Genomic DNA, 10,011 nt, shown 5'->3' with positions numbered 1-10,011 from the left:
AGTGAGTATTTGCTGCTTACCAAGGCATGACTTTGGTCCCAGTAAGGAGGTTCTTGTTCTATCATTTCAATCCCCACAATTCCAAAAGACCATATGTCCACTTTGGGGCCATATGGTTGACCTGTCACCACTTCAGGCACCATCCATCAAGGAGTCCTGGCTACCAAGCATGGTCTGCTCTGCACAGAGTTGAGCTGAGTAGAGAGGCCAAAATCAGCTGAGGAGAAAGCAAAATACTGGTTTTATTTGAATTCTGTTCAATTAGGAAAGCAAGCAAAAGAATTCCTCAGTAGAGCTTTGAAAATGTGCTGTTGAATCTCCTGGCTTTGGCAACTTAAAAAATGCCCCCATTTTTTACACTGCCTCCAGCAGTGGCTTTTGTTCTTTGGAAGCTTTAGACTTGCAACTCCCTCCCTCTGGAAGGGACACACACAGAGCAAGGCCACTCTTGACTGCTTGTTCCTTGTGCTACCTCTGTGCACGTGGCAACTGTGCCCTCAGCTCGCAGCAGGGGGTCCCTGCACTGTCACCAGCACCATTTTTGGGGAACTGGCTGTCACTCCAAGCAGCCCCACACCCACATCCCTGGAATGCTGCACCTGACCAAGAATATATTGACTCAGCTTGACAAAGCCGTCGGTTCTGAGAAGGATATTGTCACTCTTCACATCTCGATGGATCACATAGTTTGAATGAAGAAAATCCAGTCCTTGTAGGCACTGAGAGAGAAAACAGAAAGAGGAGGGCAAAAATGAGTGATGTGATTTCATCACATGAGAAAGAAACAAAGAATCTAAAAGATTCCCTCTCCAGGGGAATGGGGAGTAATGGCAGAACACAATGCCACTGAGAGGAAGAGCTTGCTGCTCCAACACTTGCAGAGCAGGACCTTTCTGAGGAAAGGCATGTCAGCTTTTGAAAGAGCAACAGCACCTGCTCTTTTAGACTTTCCCCTGCAAACCAGCCAGGATGACTCCTGCTGCAGTGCATGTGCTCAGAAGCAAAGAGCATTTTGGCTGCACTCCTATCCTTTTTAGCTGAGGACTGAGAGAATCTAGTCTCTCTTTTTTCTTTGCAGTATCTTTCAAATCCTGCCACCAGCACCTTTGCTTTTACAGGCAAGGAATGCAGTGAAGACAGAAAAAAGTTTAGCGAGGCAAGATGGGGAACAGCAAATACAAGAGGTGGAGTGAGAGTACAACAGCAGGAGATAAGAGTACTGGCACTGAGTGCAGTGAGTGCAGGGGACTGGCAGGCCTTTCACTTGAGATGCTTTTACTTGCCCATAGCATACCAGCCACACAGAAACAAAGCTTGGCACATGAAATCACTCCTAATCACTCCTGTTCCCAGACAATCCTGCCCAAGCCCTCAGAAGCACAGATGGGATTGCTGACCTCCCGACTGATGGCTGCAATGTGGTCTTCAGACAGGAAGGTCTTGTGGATGACATCACTCAGGGCGCCTCCATCCATGTACTCCATTACCAGCCAGAGTTCCTCACCCAGAAGGTAGCTGAAAGAAGGAAACAAGGCCGTGGAGATAAACATGCATGGCTACCTTGATGTTTTGCTTCTGGGTTTCTTGTTTCCAGGTGCCTTTGTGACTAGGACAGAATCAAAGGAATAGACAATCTGCAGTCTGTGCAGTCTGGATGAGAAAGGCAGTGAAAAAGGAGATGTCTTAGATGGCCAACAGGTGAAAAATGCAGTTTAGTAACAGCCCAGATAAAAACCTGTCAGGCATGGTGTTTCTGGAAATAAGTACCTAGTCTTCCTGCCATGCACAGCAATGACAAAGAGGGGCAACGATTTAAGAGAAATCTACTTTAGGATGATTCATTGTTGTATTCATATTTCTCAAGTCCCATATTGTACCAAGCTGTCCTTCAGTGCAGCACAGTTCTTCATGTCTTCTCAGAGGCTCCTCCTGGGCTCTCGACTCACCCCTATTTATTCCAGTTACCTTCACGAGCTACAGCTGCTGCCCAACTAAGGACTTCACAGCTGTAGCTCATTTGGAGCAACTCGGACCCACACAGATCTTACAATACATAGATCTTAACAGGGACTCTCTCCATAACAATACATATATTCAGGCCCCCACAGTTCATCAGCATTTAAGAAACTTTAAAAAATCAATCCCAAAAAAATGTGGAGGCAATGTACTTTGAGGGTATTGACTTAGTAAGATACAGCTGATCCAGGTTTGAATAATTTTGGAATAATTTTCAAATGACAAGTGGCAGGGAAAACTCATGCAGACAAGATGCACTCTCTTCTCATCCATTGGAGATGAGTGGAGAAATATGAATAAATAAAAATTAACAGCTCTACTTTCTGCCACTGACCAAAGTGGGTTTTTAACCTCTCATGTTTGCTGTATGTAAATGCCCATTGATGGGATAAGACCATGACCTCTCACCTGTCTAAATAATTCACAACACTGGGACTCCTACACTTCTTCATTATCATGATTTCATTAACAGTTAGCTCCTTCATTCTCAGTCCTTGAAGATATATTTTCTTTATGGCCATCTAAAATGACATTGAAAATCAGTAACTGGAGAAGTTGGTGGCATGAGACGACAATGCACATGGAGTGAGTGATTTTGCAATGACACAGCTGAGCTGTGCCAAACTGACTTGTGATTAGGCACTGCAGTAATTAGGAACTGACATTTCAACAGCCCATTTCTCTGCTCCCTTGGGGGACACTTACAGGACACGTGGGGCCACTGGCGTTTTGCCTTGTCCACTTGGTAACAGCGGTGTCTCAGCTATCACCCACAAAACACTGACCACACTCTCTGCTGCTTGGTTTGGGATTCAGAAGAAGTAATCCATGTCTTAATGTACTCTGTGGATGATAGTGGAACCCTGGAAAAAGTTAAAGATAGAATCTAAAATGTTAGGCTTTGTGCTTTCCCAGATCAACTGCACCTGCGTAAGCAGTATGATAAATTATATAATTGTTAGATGTGATGATTGTTTAGTAATTAAATGTAATTATTATATAACCATAAGGAGAATAGTGAGAAACTATGTTGGAAATTCAGAGAGGGGCTAAATTTATGTATACAATAGAACAATATAAGTTTAATAACTAACATGGAAGTTATGTAGCGATAGAGTATAAAACACGATCATTTCGGATGCATGGTCGGAGTCAGATTTGGGTTGAATATACCCCGATTCCCAGAGCTCTTAATAAAAAGCACCGCATATAATCGCTCCGTGATTATGTGTTTTTGAACGCTAACATTTTGGCGACCCAGATGGGTCCCTTGTGAGTGCTGCTGAGCGAGTTCGCGACTCGATCACGCTCCAGCTGGCACCGAGGGATTCTCGGGGAGCCCATCAGCCGCGACCGCTTCCACCACTCACAAAAGTCCCCGTGAGAAAGGTAAGGTGCTTTTTACTTTGGTTTGGGTGCCTGCCAATAAGACGCAGCGAAAGCTACGCTTTGTTGGGCTAAAGGAATTCCTGTTGGTGTAAGCCTAGGCGCCGTTCCGTAAGACAATCGCGAAAGCGTTGCAGGTTCGGCATTTGTGGCATTTTTGAAATGGAGAAACTTAAAGGGATTTTGGGCAGTAACACTCCTATCCCGCAAAATTCTCCTTTGGGGTGCTTATTAGCACATTGGAAACAAGGTAACTTTGCCGAAGGATTACGTAAAACTAAGTTGATTGATTATTGTAATTCATGGTGGCCAGAATATGCCTTGGAGAACGGTGAAAAATGGCCAAAATACGGTACTCTGCAATATAACACTATTTCGCAGTTAATGTCGTTTTGTAAACAAGAAGGAAAATGGGATGAAGTCCCATATGTTGATCTGTTTTTCTGCTTACGGGGAAAGCCAGAATGGCAGAATGAATGTGGATTATTAATGGTTAAAACATCTGCAAAGTGTGGGGTTTGTGAGGAACATTGTTTAGAACACTTGGCGTTAAGAGAAAGCTTGAGTAGAGAAAATTATACAGATATTGATTTACAAGTAGCTCCAATAGGAACAAGAGAACCTAACCCTATCCCACCTGTTTCATCTGTCCCTATCCCACTACCTGCTCCTCACCCACCTACCCCTGAACCTGTTTCATCTAGTACACCTTTCCCTCTTTATCCTCCTCTCCCATCATCACCCGATCCCTCTTCCTCAGAAGATGAGCAAAACCTAACTATGATAGAAAGGGGAAAGAGGTATGTGAGTGAAAAAGATAGCGATGGTAATGAATCAGTGACCCCAATAGCTCATAGAACCCAGGGTCGGGCAAAGCTCGTTCCGGTTGTGCATAGAGATGGCATAAGGAAACAAAAACAAACTGTGATTGCCCCCTTGTGAAAAGGTGTCGGAGTGGAAGGGCCAGTATTTGTAAAAGTGCCTTTTTCCCCGGCAGACTTAGTAATTTGGAAACAGTCAGCCGGAACTTATAGAGAAAATCCTGATAAAGTGGCACGTGTAGTAAAAATGGTTATGAAAACGCAAAATCCTGACTGGGATGACATACACGTGATATTAGATACTCTGATGGATTCTACTGAAAAAGAAATGGTACTTAAGGCAGCCAAAAAGAGGGCAAGAGAAGATATTAGAAATGGGCTGGTAACAGGGAATTTAGATGTGAATTTCCCAATTGAGGATCCAAATTGGGACCCTAATTTATTGTGTGATATGAGGAGATTACGGAAATACCAAGAGTGAATCCAAATAGGAGTTCAGAATGCTGTGCCCAAAACTATAAATTGGTCCAAACTATATGAGGTTCGACAGGAAAAGAAGGAATCTCCCACTGCGTTTTTGGAGAGGCTTAAGGAGGTAGCAAGGAAATATACAGACCTCCAAATGGATACAGAGCAAGCAAAGGTTCAGCTCGCTCTCATATTCTTGGGCCAATCACAGGATGACATTCGTAGAAAATTGCAAAAATTAAAAGGGGAAGAATTAAGGAATTTGGATAAGTTACTCGAGGTCGCCTGGAAGGTATATAACAATCAGGAAAAAGAAGCTAGTAGAAGGCAGCAGCAGAATCTTTTGGCAGTAATACAGGGGAGAGGGAACTCAAATTTCAGGGGGCGTAACAGGAATGGTCGGGGTAGGAGACCAGTTACCCAGGGGTTAAGCCTGAATCAATGTGCATATTGTAAGCAGGAGGGGCATTGGAAGTGAAATTGCCCAAGTTTGAATAACCAGTTTGACCAGGGCAATCAGTTCCAGCAGGCTACCAAGGAGATGGTCCTGGGGGAGTATACCAGCTGACTAGACCTAGAACCGGTAGAACAAGTTAAGGAACCTGTTGTAAATATACAGTTAGGGCATAAAGAGGTCAGATTTCTAATAGATACGGGTGTTGTAATGTGTTGTTAAGTTTTTTGTATTGCTCCCCCATTTTATGTATTGTTTCCCCCCTTTCCAATGTAAGATGGTTCTGTCCTCCCCAGTTTTCCCGCCATAGCCCTCCTGACAGTTTTGTTGCTATGGTTACCCCTGCCCCTGGGTTTGTCAGTCAGTTAAGTTATGTGATTTCTCCTCCCTTATTTCTCCTTATAAGTAAACTTTTTCTCCTCCCTGGGCCCAGTCAATCACCCCCCACTCCTCCTAGTCTTCGAGAACCTTCTTCTCTCTGGGGGTCATGGTTGGCTGTGGTCCCGGGGCCCCTCCTTTACTTTGTATTTATTGGATATTTCTGTATGCCCATTATGTTAAGTTCCTCCCTAAGCCTTTCCCTATTGGTCTGCTGTGAATCCCTCCCTTATCCACCCCGTATCTTTAAAACCCTACTTCTCCCGCTCCTCGGGGCCATTTTGCTGGTTGGCTGTTCCTCGGTTGGTGCCCCTGTGCCATCGAATAAACCGACCTTCGCCCCCAGCAAGGTGTGCGGCTCCTTCTTCTCGTCCTTAAGCAGTGAGTCCAGTCCGCAATCCAGCCCAGCCTGAGGCCAGGACGCCAAAGGGGGTTGGCACTTTATGCAGTTGGGGTGTCGGCCACCTCAGCTAGCCGGACTTCACCTTAGTGGCCACATACACACTGTTGCATACAGGAGCTACCTTTTCTGTATTGAATGATTTGGAAGGACAAATTGGGGACAAGGAAACGACAATAGTCGGCGCTACAGGGAAAGAGGAAAAACGGCCTTTCCTGCAACCCCTAAATTTGTGTTTTGGAAATAAGGTCATGACACACAAATTCTTATATGTACCTGAGTGTCCAATTCCGCTTTTAGGGAGAGATTTGCTAGCAAAACTTGATGCGGTAATAACCTTTGGAAATGGAGAACTTATAATGAAAATACCTGAATCAAAGACGGGACAGATATTAATGATCAAAGAAAAACCTGTCCCCTCTATCCCTAGGGAGGTAGAAGATGCAGTGATTCCCTCTGTATGGGAGACGGATATACCAGGGAAATCTAAATTGGCACAACCAGTGCATGTAGAGTTAAAAGAAGGGGCAAGGGCTGTACAAGTCAAACAATATCCCATAAAACCAGAAGCACGGCAAGGAATAGTAAAGATTATTGAGAAATTATTGAAATACCAAATTTTAGAAGAATGTGAATCAGAATTTAATACACCAATATTTCCAGGAAAGAAGCCAAATGGTGAATATAGATTAGTGCAGGATTTGAGAGCAATAAATAAAATAACAAAGGACATTTATCCAGTGGTAACAAATCCTTATACATTGCTAACATCCGTAAAGGAGATATATAAATGGTTTACCATAATTGATTTAAAAGATGCCTTTTTCTGCATCCCCCTTGACAAAGAAAGTAGGAAACTATTTGCCTTTGAGTGGGAAAACCCAGGGAATGGAAGAAAGACCCAGCTCACCTGGACACGATTACCACAAGGATACAAGAACTCGCCGACCCTATTCGGAAACCAACTGGCAAAGGAACTGGAAATTTGGAGTGAAAATGGGCAAGTACCAAGAGACCAATACTTATTGTTGCAGTATGTTGATGATATACTAATAGCTACAGAAGAAAGAGCAACCTGTATAAAGGTAACCATTGAGATTTTAAATTCACTGGGGATGGGAGGCTATAAAGTATCCAGAGGAAAGGCACAAATCGCACAACAGACTGTGATTTACCTGGGATGTGAAATTTCACAAGGGCAACGAAAACTAGGTACTAACCATATCCAAGCTATTTGTGCTATTCTAGAGCTCCAGAATTTACATGCTGCGAGTCTTCCTTGGGATGGCAGGATGGTGTCGCTTGTGGATCATGGACTATGGACTGATTGCAAAATCCCTGTATGAAGCTCAGAAGACACAGCCATTCACCTGGGGCAAACCACAGAAAGAAGCCTTCCTAAAATTAAAGGAAGCACTGACAACTGCTCCAGCATTAGGGTTACCTGATCTGTCTAAAGATTTTCAGCTGTTTGTACATGAAAGGCTGCACCTAGCACTAGGAGTCCTGACACAACGTCTGGGAAGCTGGAAAAGGCCGGTGGGCTACTTTTCCAAACAACTCGACAACATAAGTGCCAGGTGGCCCCCATGTCTGCGGGCAGTCGCAGCTACTGTAATCCTGATACAAGAAGTCAGGAAACTTACTATGGGAAGGCACATAGATGTCTATGTACCACACATGGTAACCACTGTCTTAGAACAAAAGGGGGGCCATTGGCTATCTCCCAGCAGGATGATGAAATTCCAGGTAGTCCTGACTGAGCAGGATGATGTCACATTAAAAACAACTAACCTTTTGAATCCAGCTTTGTTCCTAGGTACCACAACTGAAGAAGGCCCATTAGAACACGACTGTGTAGAAGTAATAGAGTACACCTATTCAGCAAGAGAAGACCTGAAAGACGTCCCACTAGAGCAGCCGGAGTGGGAGCTGTTTACAGATGGGAGCAGCTTTGTGGAAAATGGAATCAGATACGCTGGATATGCGGTAACAACAGTCAATACAGTAGTGGAGGCAAAGGCATTACCACCAAATACATCTGCCCAGAAGGCAGAACTGGTTGCTTTAACCAGGGCACTAGAATTAAGTGAAGGGAAAAAGGTAAATATCTGGACTGACTCAAAATATGCTTTTGGAGTGGTGCATGTACACGGAGCACTGTGGAAAGAAAGAGGACTGTTATCTTCTCGGGGTACGCACATTAAACATCAGGATGCAGTCCTGCAATTGATAAAGGCAGTACAAAAACCTGAACAAGTAGCAATCATTCACTGCAAAGCACAGCAATCAGGAAACTCCAAAATCTGTGAGGGAAATCAAAAGGCAGACTGGGCAGCCCGACAGGTTGCTCGAGAGGTACAAACAACAATGGCATTGATACCTTTGAAGCTTAATGTATCCAAATTCAATTTGCCTCCAAAACCAAAATATTCAGTAGAAGATGAGAGACTGGCACGTTTGCTAAATGCACAAAAGAATTCAGAGGGATGGTATGTAACTGCACAAGGACAAATAGTGGTACCCCCCTTGATAATGAGAGAGGTTCTACAAATTAAACATAACGAATGTCACTGGGCAGCAGAGGCATTGGTAAAATTGCTAAAGCAGAGTTTCATTTCAGTACGGATGTTAACAATGGCAAAATCAGTAATGTCAAAATGTGATATCTGCTTGAAAAACAACCCAGTGGCCAGGCGACAGGCACAACTAGGAAGAATTCGGATAGGAATAGAGCCAGGAGACTATTGGCAGGTAGATTTTGTAGAACTACCAAAGACTCGAGGATACAAATACCTGTTAGTGGGGGTTGACACATTCTCTGGGTGGCCAGAAGCCCTTCCCTGTTGCACGAACCAAGCAAAGGAAACGGTTAAGTGGTTACTACAGGAGATTATTACCAGGGTTATCATCAGATAGGGGACCCCATTTCATAGCTATAGTAGTAAGAGAGGTAAGTAGATTGCTGGGGATAAATTGGGACCTCCACACACCATGGAGACCCCAGTCAAGTGGACAGGTAGAGAGGATGAATCAGACACTAAAAAGGCAAATCAGTAAAATATGCCAAGAAGCCAAATTGCAGTGGCCCCAGGCTTTGCCAATAGCACTGTTGAGGATTTGGATAAAGCCTAGGAGTGGGATGTCAGTCAGTCCTTATGAGATATTGTATGGGAAACCATATGAATCTCCTGAGCCTAACCCTAATGTACATGTCACAGGAAAGCAGGAAGCATATAATTATGTTCTGTCTCTTGGGAAAACTTTAGCTCGGCTCCGGAGTATCCTTGTGTGGAATAGACCACTGACTCTCGAGAACCCAGTCCATAACATACATCCAGGAGACGAGGTGTACATCAAGAACTGGAATGAGGAACCGCTGAAAGAAAAGAGGAGTGGACCCCATCAGGTACTACTGACCACCTTTACAGCAGTCAAAGTAGCCGGCGTGGAACCCTGGATCCACTATACCCGAGTGAAGAAAGTCCATCCTGGATCACAGACTGTATCAACTCTGGAATGAACAAAGGCTGCAGATAAGACGTGTTTAATTGCTTTCAGAATGCTATCCGTAATTGTGCTAACGTTATGGTTATTAATATCTTTGGGATGTGGAATGCAAAATGATCAACCAACCACTCTTCATTCTAGAATGAAGAGAGAGGTACAAACGGAAACACAAGTGATAAAGGTTTCTAATGCAGTTCGGGCTGAGAATGTAATGATCGGATTAGTCAAAGATTTTGCCATAATGCAAAACACCAGCCGAATAACTGCCTGTCTGCCAATACCAAAGGCAGCAGGAGACCCAGTAAATTGGGGAATCATAACATCAAAACTACCTGAAATACAAAAGAACAAAACAATTACATGTAAACTGGTATCCGAATTGAGGCAAGTTACAGAAACAACTGGTATGGGAATGTGAGGCCAAGGATAGGAAAGATCAGATAGAACCTTGGGACAGTGTGTGGTCTGTGAGTATTCTTCAAAGATTCCAATATATGGCAAACACCCCTTGGTGTATTAAGTGGGAAGGCCCCGAGAATGAAACAGATCCAGCAATAACGAACACTGACACTAGTAGC

Source organism: Ammospiza caudacuta, chromosome 7, assembly GCF_027887145.1.
Source record: "Ammospiza caudacuta isolate bAmmCau1 chromosome 7, bAmmCau1.pri, whole genome shotgun sequence".
NCBI classification, from domain to species: domain Eukaryota; kingdom Metazoa; phylum Chordata; class Aves; order Passeriformes; family Passerellidae; genus Ammospiza; species Ammospiza caudacuta.
The sequence above is the reverse complement of the archived record's forward strand: the minus strand, read 5'-3'. Positions refer to the sequence as shown.